Source organism: Peromyscus maniculatus, chromosome 6, assembly GCF_049852395.1.
Source record: "Peromyscus maniculatus bairdii isolate BWxNUB_F1_BW_parent chromosome 6, HU_Pman_BW_mat_3.1, whole genome shotgun sequence".
NCBI lineage: Eukaryota > Metazoa > Chordata > Mammalia > Rodentia > Cricetidae > Peromyscus > Peromyscus maniculatus.
This window is the reverse complement of record NC_134857.1, coordinates 80187912-80205480: the sequence shown is the minus strand read 5'-3', so window position 1 is coordinate 80205480 and position 17569 is coordinate 80187912. Positions and strand designations below refer to the sequence as shown.

General features: G+C 43.1%; 1 protein-coding gene across 3 annotated transcripts in view; it reads right to left on the bottom strand.

The window, feature by feature from the left end:
- Positions 1-17569, bottom strand: part of Spag17 (sperm associated antigen 17) — a 236522-nt gene that overhangs the window by 166491 nt on the left and 52462 nt on the right. The gene's annotated exons all lie outside the window — the stretch shown is intronic.

The window sequence follows — 17569 nt, the reverse complement described above, 5'->3', positions numbered from 1 at the left end:
GTGGAAACGACTATGTTGGCAGTCTCTTATTTCGTGGTGACCAAATCCAAGGGAAAGATAAAAGCTGCTTGACACAGGGGCACCATATGAATGCTGCACCCCTCTTGCAGCTTAATGTTGATCCTGCTGGTATGTGGACTAATTGGGGTGAAATGAGGTTATTGAGTTTTCTTTGGGTGACGACAGGCACTGGGAACATACAGCTGTATTGTCCAGATGTGTGGCACTGACAGCCTATTTTATGGCTGTGTTTTTTACAGCTTGTTTCCCCTAAATTTCACACAACTTTCTAACATCTGGGTCCTTTTCCTTGGAGCCCTATAACCACTTTATTTACTGCAAGAAAAAAATAAAATCATGTAAAATATACCATAAAAGTTGTTATGCGTTTCTCCTCATTCCTGTTGTCTCCCTAATAAAGTCCACTTCTGCCTGAAGGATTGTCACAGAAGCAATCTAGTTAAAGATTTTTCAACTTTTGTTTTTAAAGGAGCATCATATTTATTTATAACCTCGAGATGGATTAGGTGTTGCTAAAATGTTCTGACATGTGGCTTTCCTCCCCCACCCCTTGGAGCAATCACTCCTCCGGTGCATATGGTGTCAATTTCAGGCTCTCCATCTCAGACAATGACCGTGTGCACTGCTCCTCTGGAGCTGTGTCTTGTCTGAGGCTCACACTAGTTCTTGGGTCAGGGTTTCCATGGCCAGTCCAGTCTCTCCGACTTTCCCCTTTGCCAAGGGAAATAGCCTAACGGAAGGGAGGTGCATATTTTGCTTCGAACTGGAGAATGCCCTGTGGATCTTCACATGCCAAAATATGATTAGACTTTGTGGAGACTGTACAGGTTCCTGCTCTGCACTGAGGATGAGAAACCTAGGAAGAGGAGGTCTTTAAAGCTTCCCTTTCCAAAAACCAAAGGAACAAACCAGAGACCCAAAAGCTGTATGTGTGTGTACATCTATGTGTGTGTGTGTGTGTGTATCTGTGTGTGTGTGTGTGTGTGTGTGTGTGTGTGTGTGTGTGTGTGTCTTGTGTGTATGTGGATGTGGGGTGTGGAGAGAGGAGTGCTCCCCAGGAAGCACAGTGCTGCTTTTCCTGGCAGGTTCTGTTCTGCTGGCACAAATTACGGAAAGGGCATGATTGATGTGATTTTAGGGATCAAGAAAATGGACAGGACACCTGCAGATCCTCTCTATTTAATAATGACCAGATCCAAGATGTTCTGGGATCCCAAGGGGGTCTACTGCCTAGGAACTTGTTCTAAAATAAAGCTGTGTGACTGGGCCCAACCCCGAGGGTGAGTGTCAATGTTTGGTTTGAAATGTCATTTTTCAATAGCAGCTGAATAGTGTGTTGACAATCAGGCTGCTTTGTGACATCTGGTCCCAAATATTCAAATTTGGGGTTTTAAAGCTCATAGCCGTCTGGCATGGGACATTCTTGTGGAGTACGGAGATCATGACAGTATTGAAGGGAGTCAGTGCTGGAGCGGGCTACCCAGAGCCTCAGTCTTCTGGTGATCTTCGAAGATTGGATTCTCATCTGTGCCCAGAAAGGTTTGGGTGAAGCCCACCTAATGTCGTGGTAATGGATGGGATGTATCTGGATGTACTTCCTAGCCTCTTGACTCCAAAAGTGTATGAACATTACCTCATTGGGTTAAAATGTACTGGAAGCACAAGCAAAAGTTCCCAGAGAGAAGTATTTTGCAGGCCATAAAAGTTAATTTACATATCTGAAAATTGTAGCATGCTGGGTTTCGATAAAAACCTGGCACATCATCAAACAAGCAGTGATGTCTTACTCTTGCGAGGAGATGGGTGCTGGGAAATGTCACTGGATAGCGGGCACCTGGCACTCGATGAGCTGTAGATGCAAAGTGGGTACAGTAGAGGGTGATGTAGCCCTGTGCACCGCCTCCTTCTGGCTGGCCCTGATGGTCCATAAGGAAGCCACTCAGGGCCAGACACACCCCCAGACAGCTCAGCCTGCAAGAGGAACCACCAGCCATGGCGAAGCCTGGACACACCTGTCCTCTGGGCTTTCTCTGAAGTCACATGACTCCAGCTATGGCTCTTTTGAATGCCCTTGGGATAATTAATGAAGTTAAAGAAAACAAGAAAGAAACAAGTCTATGCCAACTTAAGATTTGAGACTGAACCTTTTCCTGGCCATCCCCAGGAGAGGCAGCAAAGGAAAGGTCTGCACACATGAGTTCCCACCAGCAATTCTTTCTTCTCCCACCGTTCCGCGCAGATGTAGAGTCAGAAGCCAGGACTTGGGCTTCAGATGAACAACAAATCCTCAGCAGACCTTTGTTTGAAGGACACCTTTTAGGGAATTTAAAAACTGAAAGGGGAGAGGGACTTACGAGAAGACTCTCCTTTTTACAGACCACGTTGGAAAGGCTTCATTTCCCTACCTAATGCGTGCTAATTAAGGAAAAGGAGTCAACCTTCCACCTTTCAGTACCCTAGAGGTTATTTGTCTGGGAGTTAAGGTCAACATGTGTACGTACATCTGGGTATGTGTGTTTCTTTATGTATGTATTTCAGTCTGTGTGCTCCTTCTTCTTTCTCTGCATGTGAGTGTGTTTATTTGATAGTAAGATAACAAAGGCTGTAAGTTTGGGAAGACTTGAAAGAACACAGTAGCAGGAAGCTGACTGCAATTAGACAAAAAAAAATCTAGGTTTCCCAAACTGGTTAAGAAAGAAGTCAGATATGGGTTTGAACCTGGGTACTCATCAGGTCACTGTGCCTGGCTTGAGCCAGAAACCCAACATGAATCATAGGGGTGAACTGAACTCACTAAATTGGTGAGAACTGTGGTGAGGTGAAGCCTTAGAGTCCCGGGGAGCTCAGTAGCTCAGGGCTGCAGGTGGAAGGACCTGCCCACATGCAGAGGCTTTGGATAGAGTGACTGAATGGGACCTATGCTGGGAAAGGTCACTGTGGAAGAATGTCAAGCGTTACAGTGGGGATGGGACATAGTTGCTGTGTGAAGAGTGCTTTGAAAATGTGGATGGATGCCCTTTCCTCTGAGGATGCTTTGTGATTCTGAGCACACTCAGCAAGAACAACATCTACCTCTGCAACACTCACTGTGCATGAAGAGGTGCTGTGGGATGTTCTTTATGTGCTCTGATTGGTCAATAAATAAAACACTGATTGGCCAGTGGCCAGGCAGGAAGTATAGGCGGGACTAACAGAGAGGAGAATTGAGCGAACAGGAAGGCAGAGAGACACTGCCAGCCACCGCCATGACAAGCAGCATGTGAAGATGCCGGTAAGCCACGAGCCATGTGGCAAGGTATAGATTTATGGAAATGGATTAATTTAAGCTATAAGAACAGTTAGACACAGCCATACAGTTTGTAAATAATATAAGTGTCTGTATACTTATTTTATAAGTGGGCTGTTGGACTGCCGGGGCTTGGCGGGACCTGGAGAGAAAACTCCAGCTACAGAAGACTCCATTGGATTTGCTATCTAATGATTTGAGATAATGAAAATAAAACAAAGACGCTAAATCATTCCCTTGTCTGGGGATCAGTCAGGCCCACCCACAGATACTAGTGCTCCCCCCAACCACTCTTCCTCTTTGTAGCACCTCTTCACATACTAAACACAGGCAGATGCCTTCCCAGTGCTTAGAATTGGTTTCTACATTCCCATGGCAACTGGATGGATGGATGGATGGATGGATGGATGGATGGATGGATGGATGAGGTAGAAAATCATGAGGTTTCTGCCTGATTTCCCCAGTGTGCTTACCACAAGGGACAGCTTATTCACTGCTTAATATACACACTTGATCTCAAGTGAGTACTGCAGATGTGCAGATTTTGGATCTGCATTTCTCCTGCCTAGAGCAGAATTTTAAGGCAAGTTGTGAAGGAGATGGCAAGGAGTGGCTATGTGTGTGAGCGACAGGGGAGGTAGAAGGCCAAGGGAAGCCATTTCTTTCAGAAGCTTTTAACAGTTATGGGGTCCTTTTGTAGGGAAAGATCCTTTGGTTTGAGAGTTTTTTTTGGAGGGGCTATGGAATTTTGCTCTAACTCTGGCAATTTAAAAAGCATTATTTTATATTTAGCCCTTCTTTGGGTAGATTACTTAGAATTGGGTGGATAATTTAGCACACAAGAGTAGAATCTGCAACTAGAGATCAATGCTACCCAAACTTGCATAGAGCTAAACAAGCAGGCTTTTAGATAAAAAGGATCTAAATTATGTCTAATTTTTACTATCACCTTCTTTTGGTTAACTCATCTTCTCATTGTATGATGGATTCATTATCCATTCCCATGGTAAAAACATCTCAACAATAGAAGAGGCTGCACAGCAAAAAGAGAATATCTCCCCAATTCTTGTACCAGACCTCTTTTTAGAGACGAGCACTATGAACCAATCCACATGCTACCTTCCGTATTTCTCTGTACATTTATAAGCAGATCTCCCCCTCTTTCCTATCTATATCTATATATCTATATCTATATATATTTATGTACACAAACACACACCCTCTTCATGTTTTATACAACCATGCTATTTGTATGATTAAGTGATTTGTGGCTTATGTTTTATGTAAAAACATCTGGGACAATTTGCTGTACTGACATGTTTTGCTCGTGTGTGTTTTTTAATAGACAGTAGTCTTCTCTTATGTGTTTGGTCATTTAATTAGGTAGACATGCAGGCTATTTTTTTATATTAGGCCTCCATATATTCTTACTAGTAGCATTTTTGTTCCTACCAACATGTCATGGGTCGGTCTGTTGTCCACCATCACCAACACAGGACATTCTTCAACTTTATATCTTTGTCTATATTGATAGTGATAGTTTTATTTGGAGGTGAGTGTAGTAATTGAAAAGTTCTTTATCTGTACTGTAAGATATGGCTTCTGTGTATGGTGGCTAATGATTAGCTGAATATTGCTAGAAGTTGAAGGAACTGAAATTTTTTATTTTATTTTTAATTGGATAAAACTAACACATAAGTAGCCATGTGTTTTAGCCAGGGTGGTTTATGATGTGAAAAATGGGGAAAAGTTTACTTCATTTAAAATTGTTTGGGGGATTTTTCATTTTATACCCAGTGTGGTAGTTTGAAAGAAAATGGCCTCCAAAGGGAGTGGCATTATTAGTAGGTATAACCTTGTTGGAGGAAGTGTGTCACCATGGGGGGTGGTAGGCTTTGAGGTCTCTTTTGCTCAAGCTTCCCTCAGTGTGACAGTAAACTTCCTGTTGCCTGCAAGATGTAGTATTCTCAGCCCCAGCACCATGTCTGCCTCCATGCTGCCATGCTCCTCCCCTTCATGAACATAATGGACTGAACCTCTGAAATTATAACAAGCCACTCTCAATTAAATGTTTTGTTTATAAGCATTACCATGGTCATGGTGTTTCCTCACAGCAAAAACAAAACAAAACAAAACAAAACTCAAACAGAAGTTGGTACCAGGAGTGGGGTATTGCTGACCATGCTTTTGTATGGAGTAATATGGACTTTGGTACTTTGGGTTGGGAAAGCAGTGGAATAGTTTAAGCACTGCTTAATGGTTCATACTAGTAGGAGCATGGAAGGCAGTGGTGCTGAATGTGATTTGATAAACTGTGAGGACCAAGAGATTTAAAAGAAGAATGTTAGTATGTGGCTTAGAGATTGGTCTTATGACATTTTAATGATTAAAGTGGCTGCTTTTTGCCCTTGTCCAAAGAGTGTGCCTGAGGCTAAAGTGAAGAGTGTTGGATTAATTCCATTGGCAAAGGAAATCTCAAAACAGCCTAGTATAGACTCTGTTGTGTGGATATTAGTGCTAACTCTAATGAAGATGTACAAGGAAAAGGAGCAAGCTGAGCAGAGTAAAGTTTACAAAATGTAAACTCTGAGGGGAAAAAGAGCATCAGGAAGTGAGATGGAGCTAAATCCTGTGTTCTAAAAGATTAAGAAATGGAATAAAGGGAGTGGTGACCTCAGGGCAAGATCCTACCCAGAAAAGGAATTAAAGAAAAGTTTAGAGCTGAGGTGTGTTGGTTCACTCCTTTAATCCCAGCACTGGGAAGGCAGAGGCTGGCAGATCTCTGAGTTTGAGGCCAGCCTGGTCTACAGAGCAAGTTTCAGGATAGCCAAGCTTAGGCAATGAAAGACAGAAAGCTGGTGAAGATGTGATTTAATAGAGGGGACCAAGCTCCAGCCCTAGTAAGCAGCAGAACTTGGCAGCTAAGGCCACATGGTTCTGGCTTTAGAGTTAAGGATAGAAGAAACAGGATATGGAATTTGTCTTTGGACCTAAAGAAAGCCTCTGAGGCCAGGCATGTGTCAAGGTGTCCCTGAATGGAGGCCTAGTAGAGAGGCCATTGCATGAAGCTGTGGTGAGGCATGGATTGCCTTGGAGAACCTAAGATGTTGGAGATGCCAGAGTTGTAGGATACCTGCTGAGGAGAGCTGCTAACAGGGAGTGGAACCAGCCCAAGAAAGAGAAATGTTGTGGTCAACAAAGCTGAAAAGAGTTGGAGATCTGAAGAGCATTTTGACATCATACATGGAAATGCAGAATTTGGAGTTTGCCCAGCTGGTTTTAGGTCTTGCTTTGGTCCAGTATTTCCTTACCATGCTCCCTTCCCTGTGTTTTGGAATGGTAATGTATATCCTGTGCCATTATATGTTGAAAGTGTGTGTTATGCTTTTTTGATTTTGACTTTTACAGGGGGATTACAGTTAAGAGATTGCCATGCATTTCAGAAGAAACTTTGGACTTTTAAACTGTGTAGAGACTATGATAGACTATGGGAACTTTTGAAGTTGGGCTGAATGCATTTTTGCCTTTTGATATGGCCATAAGCCTTTAGGGGCCAGGAGGTAGAATGTGATGGTTTGAAAGAAAATGGTCCTCAAAGGGAGTGGCACTATTAGAAGGTATGGCCTTGTTGGAGCAAGTGTGCCACTGTGGGGGTGGGCTTTGAGGTCTCCTTTGCTCAAGCTTCCCTCAGTGTGACAGTCAGTCAGCTTCCTGTTGTAAGATGTAGCACTCTCTGCTCCAGTACCATGTCTGCCAGCGTGCTGCCACGGTTCCCTTCTTGATCATAATGGACTGAACCTCTAAGCAAGCCACCCTCGATTAAATGTTTTCTCTATAATCATTGCCATAGTTATGGTGTCTCCTCACAGCTATAAAAAACCTAACTTAGACACCCAGAAAAGACAATTGTTCAGCCCCATCCTCAACAGATGCCACCAGTGTAAGCAAAACCTGCACACCTGTGACAGTGACAGTGTGTGCTCAGCTTCACAGTGTGCTGAAGTGGGGGCAGCAGTGAAGATCTGTGGTGGCAAGGCTGAGATCTTTGTTTCTGGGCGTTTAGGAAATCTCTTGCTGTATGAAGATAAACAGGGCTGGTGTGAGGCAAACATCAGAGATGATCAGTTTACTTTTGATGTCTTCCTGTTACCTTTCTCTCCTCTGATATGCTTTCTCAATGCCTGGTGCCTTTTGCATCCTAACACTTAGGAGAATGGGAGAAATTTCCCTTGGCAGCTCACTTTGTATTTAATTTAGTTATATGGGTGATTAGCTGTGTTTTGAGACTGTGTGCTTCAGTACAGAGTGTGGGGGAAGCTTTCCAAGCAGTGAGTATTGGATATGGCTGTGCAGGACTGAGGGCAAGGGATGGCTCTTCTCTCAAACTTAAAGGACCTCCCTACCCAAGGCTGGCAGTGAAAAGGAAACCCAGTCTCAACATTTGTGCTTCTTGGAACACCTTTTTTCCCGGCTTAGTGTTGCTGTAGCTGAGGAACAGACCACACAGGAGAGAAATTCTGGATGAGATATGGAAGTCCTTTTTTGTGTTTAGAATGAGAAACGTCTTCCGTTGGCAATGTGTTTGAACACTTGGTTGACAGTTGGTGGCTCTGTTTGCAAAGTTTACAGGACCTGTAGGAGGTGAGGCCTTGCTAGAGGATGTGCATCACTGCCAGCAGGCTTTGGGGTTCATGGCTTCACTCCACTTTCTGGTCTCTCTCTTACTTCTGTATGTGGAGAACAAGTGATCAGCCAGCTTCCAGCTCCTCCTGCCATGCCTTTGGCCATGGCATGATGTCCCCACAATTACAAACTCTCCCTCTGGAATGATAAACCAAAATAAACTCTTCCTTAAGTAACTAACACATCCTCTAACCCGGGCGGGAGCAGCACAAGTGTGGGAGAATGTGAGTGGGTGTAGACATGGATACAACAGAGACTGTGAGGGAGAAAAAGGCAGAAAGGGTGTGCTGAGTGTGAGATGCAGGATCTGGCTATGCATGCATTCATGTGACTTGTGAAAGCATGTGCTGTGACTGGTATTGGGTACACACATACAAGGGTGATTATAAAATGTGAGTGCCTCAAACAAAATTTGGAGGTAATTTGAGTTTCTAAAATATACACAGTATTTATATTTATTTTCAGTACTGGCATTTGTGCTACTGAAGAAGTAAAAAGAACAACAGCAACACTTTCAATTGGTAGTTTAAAATGAATATGTGTGATGATCTATCATTTTGATGTATAGCCAGAAAACATGTTATATCTATCAGTTAAGCATTCATCAGATTAATTATGTATAATTTATTCATTGTATACTGCAACTCTATTTCTTCAAAGAGTTGTAGGGGCAGTGTGACTATTTACTTATGTAATCTGCCTTTATATTACACTTGTTACAGATCTGCTAATAACATTTAAAAATCAGTGGAATTATTTGCCCCAGTGTGTGTGTCTATGTGCGCAAAAAATGTCAATGCTTAAGAGTCAAATGTTGCTCTCTTTGGGCTTGAGTCGGTATACTTAGTGAAAAGGATGCCGGAGCAGGTAGTCAGCAAACAGTTGAAAAGGGCCACATACACTGAGCTGTGCTTATATAAAAGGGTTCTTGCTGGGAACTGTGGTTTCTTTGGTACCAGGAATGATTAGCCTGTTGCTGGAGCCTTTGAACTACCTTACCTGCAATGTGACTCAAAGGCACAAGTTAGGAGACTGCAGTCTTCCCAGATATCACCAGGTAGCTTTGAACAAGCTACTTAACCCCTTCAAGCTTCAGAGATGTAAAAAAAAAAAACCCATCTCCAAGCTTCTCATCAGTGGCACTATCGATATTTTGAACCAGCAACTCTTGTTGTGGAAGTTTTTCCTGTGAACTATAGGATGCTTCTCACATCCATGGCTTCTACCTAGCTGTGACAGTCAATATTTCCAGACACTGTCAAAATGGTATCTGGGTCGGGGGGGGGGGGTCTGTGGATCACCCCCTCTTGAGAAAGATGTACAGAAAAAGAATGTGAGTAGTGCTGTTCTCATGACAATATTGAGATTTAAAGGAATTCCTATAAAGTCTAAGTGTGGTAAGTGACATTTTCATCACAGTTCCTGGCTGAAGTTAGCTCTTAGTGATATCTAAGTATGGAGTATGGAATGGGGACTCCTGAAAGGCTTTCAAGAGAGAAGAGGACCGGGGAGCAGCTGGATGGGTGAGGCTTATTACCAGCTGGCTGGAGCCCCACTGCTCAGTTCACTCAACCCTTTGTCTAACCCCGCTGGGAAAAATCAAGGTCCATTTTGAGAAAGGCAGAAATAGAAAGAGAATGTGGAAGAATATATATGGTTACAGAGCAGTTTAGAGGTAGAAATCTTGCTTCTTAATGATGTCTGTAAGGCAAGACAGCAGCAGTCTCTGGAAAGCATCCTCTATCTCCCAAACTTCCCTCCGGCTCCTCTTTCATTCCCACTGCATTCACTGAGTGCTGACTGCATTTCAGTCTTTGCATTGCTAGGTCCTTCATGCGTCTAACCTATCCAGGCCACATTCTTTAAGTAATGAATAATTTCCAATGAGGCATAATTGGAAAAGCAGCTGGGAGGGTAACGGCAGCAGTGGGGAGCAAGCAATAGAGACAGAAAAAAAAAAAGAGGGAAGGAAAAAGAACACAAATGACTGAAACACATTTCCTCACGCCAAGAGGAGGAAAAGAAAATAATCAAGCAATATTAAATTGTCTATCCATAAATTTAAAGGTGACAGACAATGTGGGTTCTGTACAGATCATAATGTCTGCCCAACACAAATGGGACGTTATGAAAGTGTTCGGGCCGCGGCCTGGTGAGAAGTTCATAATGATGATAAATATCCAGAGCAGGTGACTCCCAGATCATTTTCAGCTGTCCATAATTAAACTGGTATCCATCTCTCCACAGTGTCAGAACTGTGAAGTAATTCAAGTCATTGGACCCTTTACATCTGTGCTGAAATGAAATAATATTTGGCAGTAACCAGGAGTCACCGAAACTGAACAAACAATCCCCTTCAAGACTGTATAAAAGTTCGTAACTTAATAACATTTGACAGGGATTAAGACCTCTTTGGGGCTGGAAGGAAGTTTCAGAAAGCAGCAATAATAAATATGTGGAAGGTAGAACTGATCCCCGCTTTAACAGACATGTATAATTTGAACTGTAATGAATCTCCCCAGAGAGATGTGTATTTTGAACATCTAACAGATACAGTCCATCTCAGAAAGCACAAGCCTCCTTGAGAAACAGTTGTTGGGCTTACTCGAATAGAAAGAAGGAAAGAGAAAGACCTTCTATCTATTAAAGAGTATTTTGTATCTGTGTAAAATGTATAGTGGTAGAATCTGATACAACAGTGTACAGAGTGGAGCATCCAGCACTTTTCTTTAAGTGTGTGTTATCAACACAGCACCCGATTGGCATGATGCATATCTATTTACTATTTATTATTTATTTGTTATTTATATGTGTTTATGTGCCTGTGTGAGTTTATGAGTACCCCATACATTCAGGTGCCCACGGAGGCCAAAAGAAGGCTGGATCCCCTGGAACTGGAGTTACAGGTAGTGGCAAACTGCTTGATGTGGGTGCTGGAGACTGAAACTGTATCCTCTGCAAGAGCACTTTAGGTATGGTTTCTCTTACTGTGATTAAAACACCATGACCCAAACCAACTTGGGGTAGAAAGGGTTTGTTTCAGCCTCTAAGTCTAAGATCACACTCTGTCCCCTCGGGAAGCCGAGGTAGGAACTCAACGCAGGAGCCTGGGGGCAGGAACTGAAGCAGCAGCACTGGCTTGCTCCTCGTGTGCTGCCCAGCCTGCTTTCTTATACAATTCAGGACCCCCTGCCTAGGGGTGGCACTGCCCTCTGTGCCATCAGTCAAACAAATGCACAGATTTGCTTCCAGGCAACCTGATGAAGGCATTTCTCAATTGAGATTCTTCTTCCAAGATAACTTCAGCTTGTGTTGTTAACAAAGCCATCTAAGACAAGCAGTGATTGATTTTAACTGCTGGTCCATCTCTCCAACTCTCTCTCTCTCTCTCTCTCTCTCTCTCTCTCTCTCTCTCTCTCTCTCTCTCTCTCTCTCTCTCTCTCACACACACACACACACACACACACACACACACACACACACACCACACTCTTGGGTAGAATCACAGCAGAATGTTTTTTTAGTTTTTCGAGACAGGGTTTCTCTGTGTGGTTTTGGTGCCTGTCCTGGATCTTGCTCTGTAGACCAGGCTGGCCTCGAACTCACAGAGATCCATCTGGCTCTGCCTCCCCCAAAGTGCTGGGATTAAGGGCATGGGCCACCACTGCCTGGCTCAGCAGAATGTTTTTTAAAAAACAGAGTCTTACTATATAGCCCAGGCTAGCCCTCAGACCAGCATGCCTGTGTCTGACTGACCTGTTCATGGCTGCAGGTGGGTTCCCATTACTTTCCTTTCCTGGCACTTTTTCCAAGGAGCACTTCCTTCTTGGTGTTTAGGCCTCAGAGTCCCTGTACTTGTCACCCCCCGACCCTTTGAAGATTCCTTTTCCTGGATCACACAGCTCCCTCTTTCCCCCTCGATTCCAAATGCTACCTTCACCACTTTGCCACCACTGCCAACTTCAATGAGTTAAACTTCTTCCACTTCCCATTCTTGCTCCATTTTCTCCATATCCTTTATCTTTTCCAGTATCACTCCTCCACAGTTAAATAGTAAGCCCCAGGAAAGCATTGACTTTTCTCTGTTATTTTTTTTTCTATTGATAAAAAAATCAAAGCTGTAAATGGTAGATGGTTAGTCAACAAGTGAATAAAAAGAGATGGCCACTCTATGCCTCCTCACTTGGCTTTTCTTGTTGGCCTAGGGCTAACAGGAGTTCCCTGGAGGAGATACTGTTGTTCTGTCCACATACAGAGCCTTGTCCTATAGCTGAACTATCCTGATGGTGCAGTCCTGGCCATGATCCCTTTTTACTATCCAGCTGTCAATATAGAGAGGAGATGTTCCTGGTAATGAATTAACATGGTCCAAAATTTAAGGATCAATCTGTCATCAGTTGGACTTTTTCGTGTATCCAGAGGCATTCCCAATACTGTGGATTGAGAGACAAAAAAAAGAAGCTCTGCACACGGTAGAACCCATCAATGGGGTCTGGACTGGAATCAGCCATTCTAATGGTCCTCCAGAGGACATTGAATGTCACATCAGAGCTGCTGGCAGGAGGAGGTAAGAAGATAGACATGTAGGGTCTCATACCAAAGAGTATGCCATCCTTCTCACACTGTCTTCCAAGACTTGGAGATTGCTTCCCTGGCCCCATTGATACAGGCCTCATTACATTTCTCTTCTGTCCACTCCTGCTTCAGAAATTGTAGTAGTTCTGAGGGTCTTCTCCTCTTGAAGTATGCTGTGAGCTTGCAAAGGGCCTGGGTATCCTTTTGTATCTCTCATAGCACCTGAAATCTGTTTCTAAATTACTTAAAGCAAATATTTCCCATCCTGAATTCCAACAGTTGGCGGGGCCATCCCATTATCTCAGAGAATCTGAGAACAAAATCACACTCTAATAAATTCCATACTTATAAAACGTGGCCAAAGGAAATAGGATTCCATATCCAACTGTACAATATTTTGCTTATCAAATTGAGGATTGAAAATTTAGTGTTGAAGAGGGCGTGGTTAAATTGAAACTGTTAGAAAGAATGCAAATTGGCTCAAATTGCTTCTGATGCATTTTGACAGTTTGTGTCAAGAGCTTTGAAAAGCTTTGTAGACTTTGACCCAGTATTTCCAGTTCATGAAAATTCTCATAAGGAAACCATCATAAGTATTGGTAAACAGTATAAATTTAGCAGAGATGAGAGGAGTTAAATGCATTATTGAACAGAAATATATTTCCCATCACACACCCTAAATATGGATTTAGACAAATACTAACATTATGATGTATGGAAAGAATATAAAACATATAATTTACATTTTGTTAAAAGGGATAGGCCTCCAAGTGGTAGACTATTCCACAGATATATTTAAGTATCTCTAAGTATGTAGCCTATGATTTTTCTGTATTTTCTAGATTATCTATAATTTCTATAACTAAAATATATTGTTAATATATTAAAACAGTTTGCAACTTACCCATGCAAGCTAAATACCACACAGCATTTAACTGCTGGTAATGGTGCCATCCTTCTAACCTCCCACAGAATTCCTGTGTCTCAGGCCAGTGTCTGCCTATCCTGGCCCTCCCCTGCTCCCAGCGTCTCTGTGCTTTTCAGGCCTAAATAGTGAGCTGCACCGAGCTAAATAGTGAGTATTTCAAACAGCATAGCGAGCTCCTTTATAACCTGCGCCTGGACCCACCTTCAGAGCTCCCACTGGCTGTGTCTTTCACTTGCCCTACTTGCTAGCAAACCCCACGATTTGGAAACCCCACTTGTTCTGTCTGCTTGATTGCTAAGAATTTCTCTCTGGCATTACTTCATAAGCTGTCCATTCCATTTTCAAGACATTTACTTAAACCCTTTCTGTCAAAACTTAGAAAGACACTGGATTGCTCTGTGTACTCGCTGTCACTTACAACTTCTTAGTTATCATGTGGTAATAAGGTTACTCATTTCTGTCTGTTTTTCATTAGATTAAAAGGAACTTGAAGGCTAGAATTAGCGTTGTGATCAACACATGTTAAGCAACCAATAAAATAAGCAACCAATAAAACACATGCTGAATAAAAGTAGCAGCATTAACATTTCACGGAGATTTCCAGCAACCTCTCGCCCTTATAAAGGGCACACTGTGCTAAGTGCAGGCTGACATACAGCCACTTCTGCTCTCCCAGGTCAGTCTTAAGGAAGGCTGGGATAGCAAGCTGTGCTACTTCACTGGTTCAGCAGGTGAATGAGCTGGAGGTGCTCTCTCTTAGAGCCCAGAGGGTCCAAGCTCCAGCCGCTACAGTCACTGCTTCTCTGCCTTTCCTCTCTCCCTCTGCACCCTCCTACCCCTCAGTTCTGAAGCTCTTCTGTTCATTTAACACTTGTCCTGTTCCATGAGGAAGATGCTGAAGGCTTGGTGGTGGTGATGGTAAACGGACTGAGGTGCTTCACTTCGGTGGTGACGGTTTAAACCACAAGTCCTGGTGTGTCTTGAACTGGAAGCAGGTATTATGCCTGTGAATATCTTTGTCTGATGGGGGAGAAAGCTTTGGTTCACTAATTTTTCAGGCTGGAGACATGGTGCTAGTCTACACAGCCTGTGATGTTTAGGACCCAGTTGCCTTTTGTAGTGACTTTCATTTTGTCAATACATATTCATTGATACCATATTTATCGATTGTAATTACTGCTGTAAGTCCTGGGAATTGAACAATACTTATGGATAAATGCTTTCTAGCAAATTCTGTGCAGCTTTTGGTTATAACTGTCTTAGTATTAAACAATTTTTCTTTTGGAAAAAAGGAAAAAAAAATGGGTTGGGTGTCGCAGCACATGCCTTTAATCCCAGCATTCTGGAGGCAGAGACAGGTGGATCTCTGTGAGTTCAATACTAGCATGGTCTACACAGCGAGCTTCAGACCAGCCAGGACTACATAGCATGGTGAGATTCCCCCCCCCCCTCCTTCCAAACACCAAAAGGTTTCTTGAAACCTCAGCATGATGATCTAGTTGATGCGCAAGGCTAAAGTGAAGAAGGTCTGTTTTGAGAGGGGTCCTGGACCTCACAGTCGCCTCATAACGCCTGATCAGGTCCAACCCCACCATTTCTCTTCTTAGTATCCCCAAGTTTCAAGTGATTCTAGAGCTACTTAGAGTTAGTGTCTGTCAACTTACATTTTTCTTTTCTCCACTTATTTTTGGTTACTGTTATATTTTATAAGTTTATGCAAAGTGATCAGTATTCTATGTGAGAGAGCCCCCCACCCTTTGGGGGAATAATGTGAATGATAGTAAAACTTAACCCATATTTCTAAGGCCAGCTGTACACAAGAAAAGGCCTGTGTTTGGCATTTTATCTTTAATAATTAAAAAAACCTTTATTTTTATGTTATGGCTAAAAAAATCACTTGTATTTATATAATTGTACAATAATTCTCAATATCTAGTTCTAGATTTTTTTAATATTTATTTTTATTTTATTTGTCTGAATGCTTGCCTGCATATATGTCTGTGTACCATGTGTGTGCTGCGCCTGTGGAGGCCAGGAGAAAGCATCAGATCCCCTGGAACTGGAGTTACAGGTGGTCGTTAGCTGCTGTGTATGTGCTGGGAATTGAACCTGAGTCCACGGGAAGAGCAAGTAGTGCTCTTGCTCTTAACTGTGGAGCCATCTCTCCAGCATCATAAGTAATTTTAAGATGAGAGGAAACACTTGCCTAGTACCAGTAGAAGAGAATCCCAGAGCTTGATCCTTACATAGGTGTCCAAGCTTTTGACACAGTGACCTGACACCGTCATCCACAAATGTGTTCGACTGTGTTCCCAGCTATCCTGGGGTTCATGCAGCCTGTTGGCGGCAGATGGACATGCCTGGATGAACAATTTTAAACAGATTGAAGTGAACTGCTAACTTCTTGCCTGCAGGGCCTGTATTTTGGAGAACTTGAGGTGTCAGAGGGAGCAGTGGGTCAAGGACTAGCATGAAGCTCTGCATGTCAGCTGTAGTCAGCAGGCAAGTACTGGGCTCTGTACAGTTCTCATCTGCTTTAGGCACTTTGGTTTGAGTCATAGGCAACTATTGGGGTCAAAATTTGATACTGTGTGAGAAAGTAATTTGTAGTCTAGGGAAAAAAAAACATCTTTCAAATGTTGAGCTATCAATATTTTATTCTTGATGATCCCATCCAAAATCATTGACTGTTTGATTCAGAAAACGCTGCTTAAAAAATACTGAGTGGATGAACATGGGAGACAGGGAGTTGAGTTTTAGCACACTCCCACAGGACTATGGAGACACCGCTCCTATTGGCTCGCAGCATCACCTTAACCCTTGGTCTTGCTAACTCCTCTCATACCACCCAGACACATGCATATCCCCTTGAGACCCGGATTTCCTCCTGATACATAAATACATGCTGAAAGTGTAGCGGATATAATAGGCTAGCATTCCAAAACTGCAGATTCATTTAATTTAAACTAGGGTTTTATGGACAGTGTGCCTGAACTCAACAGGCGGGTGTGGGGGCTATTTTTGGACAGGCAGAATTTCCAGCACCTCTTAAATAACATCACACAGTGATTGCCTCTCCGCCTCTGTGCAGGGCGGGCCTGCATTCATAAAATGGGACACTGGCCCAGGGCGAGACCAAGTCTCTTTTCTATCTGATGACTAATACTCGTTGCAGCTTTTGAAAAAGGAAAACACTACACAAAACCTCATCAATGCATTTCTCTCTGTTTTCTCCCAAGAAAGGGGGAAATCTCTCTCTCTCTCGTGTGTGTGTGTGTGTGTGTGTGTGTGTGTGTGTGTGTGTGTGTGTGTACATGTGTGTCCCTCCAATGGCTGAGGAATTCTGAAATGAACCGCTCTAGGAAGCCCCTGACAGTGTTCTGTGATGGTTTTGTGTGGGAAATTGAAACAAGTTGGCAAGGAGAAGAATTCTTTCTGCATAATTCAAAGCAGACATTTTACTGGAGGAAAAGCAAATCAGAAATTTGCTGTCGGCCTCTGAAATTTTATTAGTTACAAAAGGTAATATATTAGTCCCTTGCATCAAATCCAGATAGAGTCTCTGTTTCTCCCCCCTCCCTGACATTCTAAGATGAACCTGAGAGCACAGAATACACGATCAGCTTCTCATGAAGAACGTAGGACTCGTTGTGACCTGTGACTGTGTCATACGTTATTGCCCCCTGACCCACTTTTCTGTGGCTCTAGAGAGGTGTGAAAGGGTAAAAAACAGGACTTGGAAATGGCTGGAATAATTAGATGTTCCTGATAAAAGTATACTCTAACGAATGGCATCTTGATAGCAGTGTGTAATCCAAACGGATGCTGGCTATCTCCTGCTGTTCATGGTAAAGATGAGCAATGAGAACGGTGGTGTGCTTATATGGGTTGTGCAGCATGGAGCCAAGGTGTGGGCTCTGCAGGCTTCCTGTTCACCTAGCTCACTAGAAGAGTCTGATAACTGCTGGGCGGCGGTGGCGCATGCCTTTAAATCCCAGCAGGCAGAGGCAGGTGGGTCTCTGAGTTTGAGGCCAGCCTGCTCTACATAGTGAGCTATACAGAGAAACCCTGTCTTG